This window comes from Mustela putorius, unplaced genomic scaffold (genome assembly GCF_011764305.1).
Source record: "Mustela putorius furo isolate JIRA1106 unplaced genomic scaffold, ASM1176430v1.1 tig00003927_pilon_pilon_pilon, whole genome shotgun sequence".
NCBI lineage: Eukaryota > Metazoa > Chordata > Mammalia > Carnivora > Mustelidae > Mustela > Mustela putorius.
The window spans coordinates 711,120-719,711 of record NW_025422072.1 but is presented as its reverse complement, the minus strand read 5'-3'; the positions used below and the strand labels follow the sequence as shown (position 1 = coordinate 719,711).

At 36.6% G+C, this 8,592-nt stretch overlaps 1 long non-coding RNA gene across 5 annotated transcripts in view; it reads left to right on the top strand.

The window, feature by feature from the left end:
- The first annotated feature begins 8,012 nt into the window (after positions 1–8,012).
- LOC101688523 overlaps positions 8,013–8,592 on the top strand; it is a 186,821-nt gene continuing 186,241 nt past the window's right edge. For all 5 annotated transcript variants that reach the window (XR_006603454.1, XR_006603452.1, XR_006603450.1 and 2 more), the window contains exon 1: positions 8,013–8,074. This is a non-coding gene — a long non-coding RNA (uncharacterized LOC101688523). The remainder of the gene's footprint in view (positions 8,075–8,592) is intronic.

Sequence of the window (8,592 nt, the reverse complement as noted above, 5' to 3'; positions counted from 1 at the left end):
CCTGCCCCCCCAGCAAACCTCAGTTTGTTTTGTGAAATTAAGTGTCTCTTATGGTTTGTGTCCCTCTCAAACCCATTTTGTTTCATTTTTCCCTCCCTATCCCCTCCAATCCCCTGCCTTGCCTCTCAAATTTCTCCTATTAGGGAGATCATATAGTTGCCTTTCTCTGATTGACTTATTTCACTCAGCATAATACCCTCTAGTTCTATCCACATCATTGCAAATGGCAAGATTTCATTTTTTGATGGCTGCATAGTATTCCATCATATACATACCACATCTTCTTTACCCATTCATTTGTTGATGGACATCTAGGTTCTTTCCATAGTTTGGATATTGTGGACATAGCTACTATAAACATTCGGGTGCATGTGCCCCTTTGGAACACTACATTTGTATCCTTAGGGTAAATACCCAGTAGTGAGATTGCTGGGTAATAGGGTAGCTCTATTTTCAACTCCATGCTGTTTTCCAGAGTGGCTTCACCAGCTTGCATTCCCACCAAAGTGTAGGAGGGTTCCCCTTTCTCCACATCCTTGCCAACATCTGCTGTTTCCTGACTCGTTACTTTTAGCCATTCTGACTGGTGCAAGGTGGTATCTCACTGTGATTTTGATTTGTATTTCCCTGATGCTGAGGGATGTGGAGCACTTTTTCATGTGTCTGTTGGCTGTTTGGATGTCTTCTTTGCAGAAATGTCTGTTCATATCTTCTGCCCATTTCTTGATTGAATTATTTGTTTTTTGAGTGTTGAGTTAGATAGTTCTGTATAGATTTTGGATACTAGCCATTTATCTGATATATCATTTGCAGATATCTTCTCCCATTCTTTCAGTTGTCTTTTGGTTTTGTTGACTGTTTCCTTTGCTGTGCAAAAGATTTTGACCTTGATGAAGTCCCAATAGTTCATTTTTGCCCTTGCTTCCCTTGCCTTTGGTGATGTTTCTAGGAAGAAGTTGCTGTGGCTGAGGTTGAAGAGGTTGCTGCCTGTGTTCTCCTCAGAGATTTTTATGGATTCCTTTCTCATTGAGGTATTTCAACCATTTTGAGTCTATTTTTGTGTGTGGTATAAGGAAATGGTCTAGTTTCACTCTTCTGCATGTGGCTGTCCAAATTTCCCAACACCATTTGTTGAAGAGACTGTCTTTTTTCCATTGGACATTCTTTCCTGCTTCATTGAAGATTAGTTGACCATAGAGTTGAGGGTCCATTTCTGGGCTCTCTCTTCTGTTCCATTGATCTATGTGCCTGTTTTTGTGCCAGTACCATACTGTCTTGATGATTATAGCTTTGTGATAGAGCTTGAAGTCTGGAATTGTGATGCCACCAACTTTGACTTTCTTTTCAACATTCCTCTGGCTCTTTGGGATCTTTTCTGATTCCATATAAACTTTAGGATTATTTATTCCATTTATTTGAAAAACTTTGATGGTATTTTGATAGGGATTGCATTAAAGGTGTAGATTGCTTTGAGTAGCATAGACATTTTCACAATATTTGTTCTTCCAATCATGGGCATGGAATGTTTTTCCATTTCTTTGTGTCTTCCTCAGTTTCTTTCATGAGTACTGCAGTTTTCTGAGCACAGGTCCTTTGCCTCTTTGGTTATGTTTATTCCTGGGTATCTTACAGTTTTAGGTGCAATTGTAAATGGGATTGACTCCTTAATTTCTCTTTCTTCTGTCTTGCTTTTGGTGTATAGAAATGCAACTGATTACTGTGCATTGATTTTATATCCTGACAATTTACTGAATTTCTGTATACGTTCTAGCACTTTTGGAGAGGAGTCTTTTGGGTTTCCCACATAAAGTATCATATCATCTACAAAGAGTAAGATTTTGACTTTTTTCCTGATTTGGATGCTTTTAATTTTTGTTGTCTGCTGATGCTATAGTTTCTAGTACTATGTTGAATAGCAGTGGTGATAATGGACATCCCTCTGTGTTCCTGACCTTAGTGGGAAAGCTCTCAATTGTTTTTTTTTTTTAATGTCTTTTTAAAATATTTTATTTATTTGACAGAGAGTTAGAGAGAGAGCACAAGTAAGCAGAGCATCAGGGAGAGGGGGAGAGAGAGAAGCAGGCTCTCCGCTGAGCAGGGAGCCCAATGTGGGGCTCGATCCCAGGACCCTGGAATCATGACCTGAGCTGAAGGCAGCTGCTAAACCAACTGAGCCACCTGGGTGCCCCAAGCTCTCAGTTTTTCTCTATTGAGAATGATATTTGCAGTGGGTTTTTCATAGATGGCTTTGATGATATTGAGGTATGTGCCCTGTATCCCTACACTTTGAAGAGTTTTGATCAGGAGGGGATGCTGTACTTTTGTCAAATGCTTTTTCAGCATCTATTGAGAGTATAATATGGTTCTTGTTCTTTCTTTTATTAATGTATTGTATCACATTGATTGATTGATTTGTGGATGTTGAACCAACTTTGCAGCCCTGGAATAAATTCCACTTGGTCATGGTGAATAATCCTTTTAATGTACTGTTGGATCCCAATGGCTAATATTTTGGTGAGAATTTTTGCATCTGTGTTCATCAAGGATATTGGTCTGTAATTCTTTTTTGATGGGATCCTTGTCTGGTTTTGGGATCAAGGTGCTGCTGGCCTCATAAAATGAGTTTGGAAGTTTCCCTTCCATTTCTATTTTTTGGAATGGTTTCAGGAGAATAGGTATTAATTCTTCTTTAAATGTTTGGTTGAATTTCCTTGGGATGCTGTCTGGCCCCTGGGCTCTTATTTGTTGGGAGATTTTTGATGACTGCTTCAATCTCCTTCCTGGTTATGTGTCTGTTCAGGTTTTTCTATTTCATCCTGGTTCAGTTGTGGTAGTTTATATGTCTCTAGAAATGCATCCATTTCTTCCATATTGTCCAATTTGCTGGTGTATAGTTGCTCATAACATGTTCTTCTAATTGTTTGTATTTCTTGGGTGTTGGTTTTGATCTCTCCTCTTTCACTCATGATTTAATAAAATTAATTAATAAATTAGGGTCATTTCTCTTTTCTTTTTGGTAAGTCTGGCCAAGGGTTTATCAGTCTTATTAATTCTGTCAAAGAACCAGCTCCTAGTTTCGTTGATTTGTTCTACTGTTCTTTTGGCTTCTATTTCATTGAGTTCTGCTCTGATCTTGATTATTTTTCTTCTCCTGCTGGGTTTAGGCTTTCTTTGTTGTTCTTTCTCCAGCTCCTTTAGGTGTAGGGTTAGGTTGATTACTTGAGACCTTTTTTGTTTCTTGAGAAAGGTTTGTATTGCCATATACTTTCCTCCCAGGACTGCCTTTGTTGTGTCCCAAAGATTTTGAACAGTTGTGTTTCCATTTTTATTTGTTTCCATGAATTTTTTCAATTCTTTAATTTCCTGGTTGGCCCAGTTTTTCTTTAGTAGGATGCTCTTTAGCCTCCATGTATTTGAGTTCTTTCTAACATTCCTCTTGTGATTGAGATCTAGTTTCAAAGCAATGTGGTCTGAAAATGTGCTGGGAATGATCCCAGTCTTTTGGTACTGGTTGAGACCTGATTTGTGACCTGGGATGTGATCTATTCTTGAGAATATTCCGTATGCTCTAGAGGGAATGTGTATTCTGTTGCTTTGGAATGGAATGTTCTAAATATATCTGTGATGTCTATCTGGTCCAGTGTGTTTTTTAAAGCGGTTATTTCCTTGTTAATCTTTTGCTTAGATGATCTGTTTCAGCGAGGTGGGTGTTAAAGTCCCCTAGTATTATTGTATTATTGTTGACATGTTTCTTTGATTTTATTATTAATTGGTTTGTGTAATTGGGTGTTCTGATGTTAGGGGCATAGATATTTAAAGTTATTAGATCTTCTTGTTGGACAGACCCTTTAAGTATGATAGTGTCCTTCCTCTTATTATAGTCTTTGGCTTAAAATCTAATTTATCTAATATAAGGATTGTCATTCCAACTTTCTTTGATGTCCATTAGCATGGTAAATAGTTTCCCACCCCCTCACCTTAAATCTGGAAGTGACTTTGGGTCTAAAATGAGTTTCTTGCAGATAGCATATTGATGGCTCTTTGTTTTTTTTTATCCATTCTGAAACCCTGTGTCTTTTGATTGGGGCAATTTAGCCCATTTACATTCAGGATAACTATTGAAGGATATTAATTTAGTGCCATTGTATTGCCTGTAAGGTGTCTGTTACTCTATATAGTCTCCGTTCCTTTCTGGTCTACTACTTTTAGAGTCTCTCTTTGCTTAGAGGACCCCTTTTAATATTTCCTGTAGGGCTGGTTTGGTGTTTGCAAATTCTTTTAATTTTAGTTTGTCCTGGAAGCTTTTTATCTCTCCTTTTATTTTCAATGACAGCCTAGCTGGATATAGTATTCTTGGATGCATATTTTTTCATTTAATGCTCTGAATATATCATGCCAGTCCTTTCTGGCTTGCCAGGGCTCTGTGGATAAGTCTGCTGCCAGTCTAATATTTCTATCATTGTATGTTATAGACCTCTTGTCCCAAGCCACTTTCAGGATTTTATCTTTGTCTCTAAGACTAGTAAGTTTTACTATTAGATGATGGGGTGTGGACCTATTTTATTGATATTGATAGGGGTTCTCTGTGCCATCTGGATTTTAATGCTTGTTCCCTTTACATATTAGGGAAATTCTCTGCTATAATTTGCTCCAATATACTTATCACTAATATTGTTTCATCTTATGGTATCACTTATCTCTCAAATTCTCCCCTTGTGGTTCAGTAGTTGTTTGACTCTCTTTTGCTCAGGTTCTTTATTCTCTGTCATTTGGTCTTCTATATTACTAATTCTCTCTTCTGCCTCATTTATCCTATCAGTAAGAGCCTCCATTTTAATTGCACCTCATTAATAGCTTTTTTGATTGCAGCTTGGTTAAATTTTAGTTCTTTTATTTCTCCAGAAAGGGATTTTATTTCTCCAGAGAGGGATTCTTTAATAGCTTCGATGCCTTTTTTGAGCCCAGCTAGCACTTTGATAATCGTCATTCTGAACTCGAGTTCTGATGTATTATCAATGTCCATATTGATTAGGTCCCTAGCCCTTGGTACTGCCTCTTATTCTCTTTTTGTGGTGAGTTTTTCTGCCTTGTCATTTTTATCCAGATAAGAATGTATGAATGAGAGAATAAAATACTTAAAGGGTGGCAAAGACCCCAGAAAAATATACGCTAACCAAATCAGAGACCTGAAACTGGGTGGAGAAGAAAGGGGGAAAAAATTTAAAAAATTAAAAAAATAAAAAAGAAATATGTATATATAGAGATAAATAGATATATATGTAGATATTATATCTATTTATCTCTATATATACATATATAATACATATATATACATATATACATATACAAATAGATATAATATCTACATATATATCTATTTATCTCTATATATACATATACATATGGATATCTATATCTATATCTATATCTATATGTGTATTTGGTGAATAGAACTAAGCCACACACTTGATTTTGGATGTATTCTGGTCTCTTAGAAGAAATTACCTTCCAAAATTTTAAAGAAATAAAAAAACATATATATTTTCAAAAAAAAAGGGTAAACATGATGAAGGGATGGAATATGACTGTAAAGATGAAAATTAAAAAAGAGATTCTAAAAAATGAATTGATAAGTTGTTTGGAGAAAGAAAAAAAAAGAGGAGAGAATGTGATCAGGGTGGAGCTTGATTTAGGGTATATGTTGTTCTATTAGAAGAAATCATATCCCAAAATTTTAAAGAAAAAAACCACTATATATACAAAAAATAAGGTTAAATACATGAAGGGATAACTATATTGTTATATCACTATAACAATGAAAATTTGAAAAGATTTTTTAAAAAAAGTTATTGATAAGATGAAATAGTTAAAAAAAGGTAAAAAGAGGAAAGAGGAGAAGTCACAAAACATAGAATAAGAAAAAAAATTAAAATATTTAACTTTGCAAGACTAAAGGATCATGGGAAAAAGCCATGAATTCTGTATGTTGCTTTCCCCTAGCTCTGGAGTTCCGCAGTTCTTGTTGATTGGTAAACTTGGTCTTGGCTAGATGTTCTTGCTGATCTTCTGGAGGAGTGGCCTGCAGTGATTCTCAAATGTCTTTGCCCGAGGCGGAATTTCACCGCCCTTGCCATGGGCCAGGCTAAATAATCTGCTCAGTTTGTTCTCAGTAGTGTTTGTTTCCTCAATGCTTTCTGTAGAGCTCTGGAGGACGAGAATGAAAATGGCGGCCTCCCAATCTCTGGTCCAGAGGAGCCGAGAGCTTGGGGCCCACTCCTTAGTGTGCCTCGGAGAAAAGCAGTCAATCCTTCCCATCTTCCTGGTCTCTGGCTGCACTCTGTGGTCACCTGGCCTGTGACTGAGTGTTTCTATCTATGGTGCATGGCCCCATTTGGAGTCTGCAAACTGTACAGATTCCTGCCGTGCGCTGTCACGCCACTTCTCCTGGAGGAGGAAGGGGTCGTGTCTCTCTGGATCTTGCCACTTGTGGGGGTCCCTGCTCAAAGAGCAGTAGTCCGACTGTGCCTTGGATCACAGTTTAAGGTAACTCCAAGCTGAGAGCCCCCACCTCATCTCTGTCTCTGTAGCCAGCTTCCCCACTCTGATACCTGGCAACTCTGCCATACTGAGACACCTCCAGTATTTCTCTGACCCCTTGGGTCCTGAGCACCCTGTCCCCATGAAGGCTCCACTCCCGCTTAGCCTCTGGAGGAACATCTGTCAGTGAAACAGACTTCTAAAATTTCCAATTTTGTGCTCTGCTGCTCCACTGCTTGGCGGGAGCCAGCCCCTTCCCCAGCAGTTTATCTTCCCATTGCTTCAGACTCACTTCTCTGCATGTCCTACCTTCCCAAAAGTGGTCGATTTTCTGTTCCTAGAATTGCTGCTCTACTTCTCTTCTATCTTCTGTTGAGTCTGTAGTTGTTCAGAATGGTTTGATAACTATTTAGCTGAACTCCTGGGACCTAATGATACTTCAGTCTCCTACTCCTCTATCATCTTGCTTCCTCCAGATCTGAAATTTATTTTTGTGTGTGGTAGGAGTAGATATCTGATTTTTCTCCCATAAGGAAAACCTGTCATCCTTGTACCATTTATTGGATAATTCATTGTTTTACTAATATGTAATGATTCTTATATTGCATATTCATTTTTAATAGATGTCTGGGTCTATTTCTGATTTTTGTGTTCTGTATCTTTTGTTAGTTTGCCTATTCTTGGCCTTCTACATCACTGTCTTAATCACAATAAATATAGAAAGTTCTATCTGATGGGACAAGTCTCTGCTTGATGCTCATCTTCAGAATTATAGTAGCTATTCCTGGCTGTTTAATTTTCCAAATACATTTTAGAACTATGTCAAACTTCTTAAAAATGTGCTAGAATTTTGGCTGTAATCATGTCAGATTTTTAGATGAATTTGGGGGAAATTGAAACTTCATACACTTGAGTCTTATCTACATTTTGTTAGGCGGAACCTTAACATCTATAGGTTTTGATGCTATTTTGAATAGAATCTGGTTTTCTTTTATATTATTTTTAGTGGTTATTGTTATGGTATTCAGCTGCAATTTATTTTGAATGCTAATCTCACAACCAACAAACTTTCTTGACTTGCCGGTATTTTAAGTTATTTGTACATGTACATGCAACTAGGTCATCTGCAAATAAAGATAGTTATGTCTTTCTAAATCTTACATCATTTATTTCTTTTATTTATCACAGTGATTAAGACTACCAATAAAATCTTAAATAAAATGGTGGTGGTGATCATATTTATCTTATTTCTGATTTAAAATAATGCTCCAAAGTTTCACATTTAAGGATAACACTTACTTTAGCTTTTTCATAGACATTGCTTTTTTAAAAAAAGGTTTTATTTATTTATTTGACAGAGAGAAAGAGAGCAAGCTCAAGCAGGGCGAGTGGGAGAGGTAGGAGCAGGCTTCCCTCTGAGCAAGGATCCCCATGTGGGACTCAATTCTAGGAACCTGGGATCATGACATGAGCTGAAGACAGATGCTTAACCTACTAAGCCACCCAGGGTGCCCCTTCATAGATATTCTTTATCAAGGTAAGGACATAGCCTTATCTTTTGAGTTTACTAAAATGTTTTATTGTAAATGTAATTTTTAACAACTTATTTATATTTTCAGCATCTACTTATATGATTGTATAATTGTTCCCTTTACTTGTTACTGTAAGTCTATAACTAACAGATTTTCTGATGTTGAACCATCTTGACACCTAGGGTAAACTTTCCTTGTTCCTGGCATATTTTTTTATAATAGTATAATTACACTTCCTTATATTTTATTTAGTATTTTTACATTTATATGTGAGATTACTTTTCTCATATGTTTCTTTATGGTATTGATTGTTGCTTTGTAGTTGTTGTTCTTGTGGTTCTCTGGAGCAGTTTATATAAAGCAATAATAATTTTTTTCTTTGGAATCAAGGTTGCCTTAAAAAATCATCTGGGCTTAGGTCCTTTGTGAAATCTTATAATAATATAGCTATTAATAATCCAATTTCTATAAACTTCCTTTCCTTATTGTGGTTTTCCATTTCATCTTGACTTTTTAAAGTTTT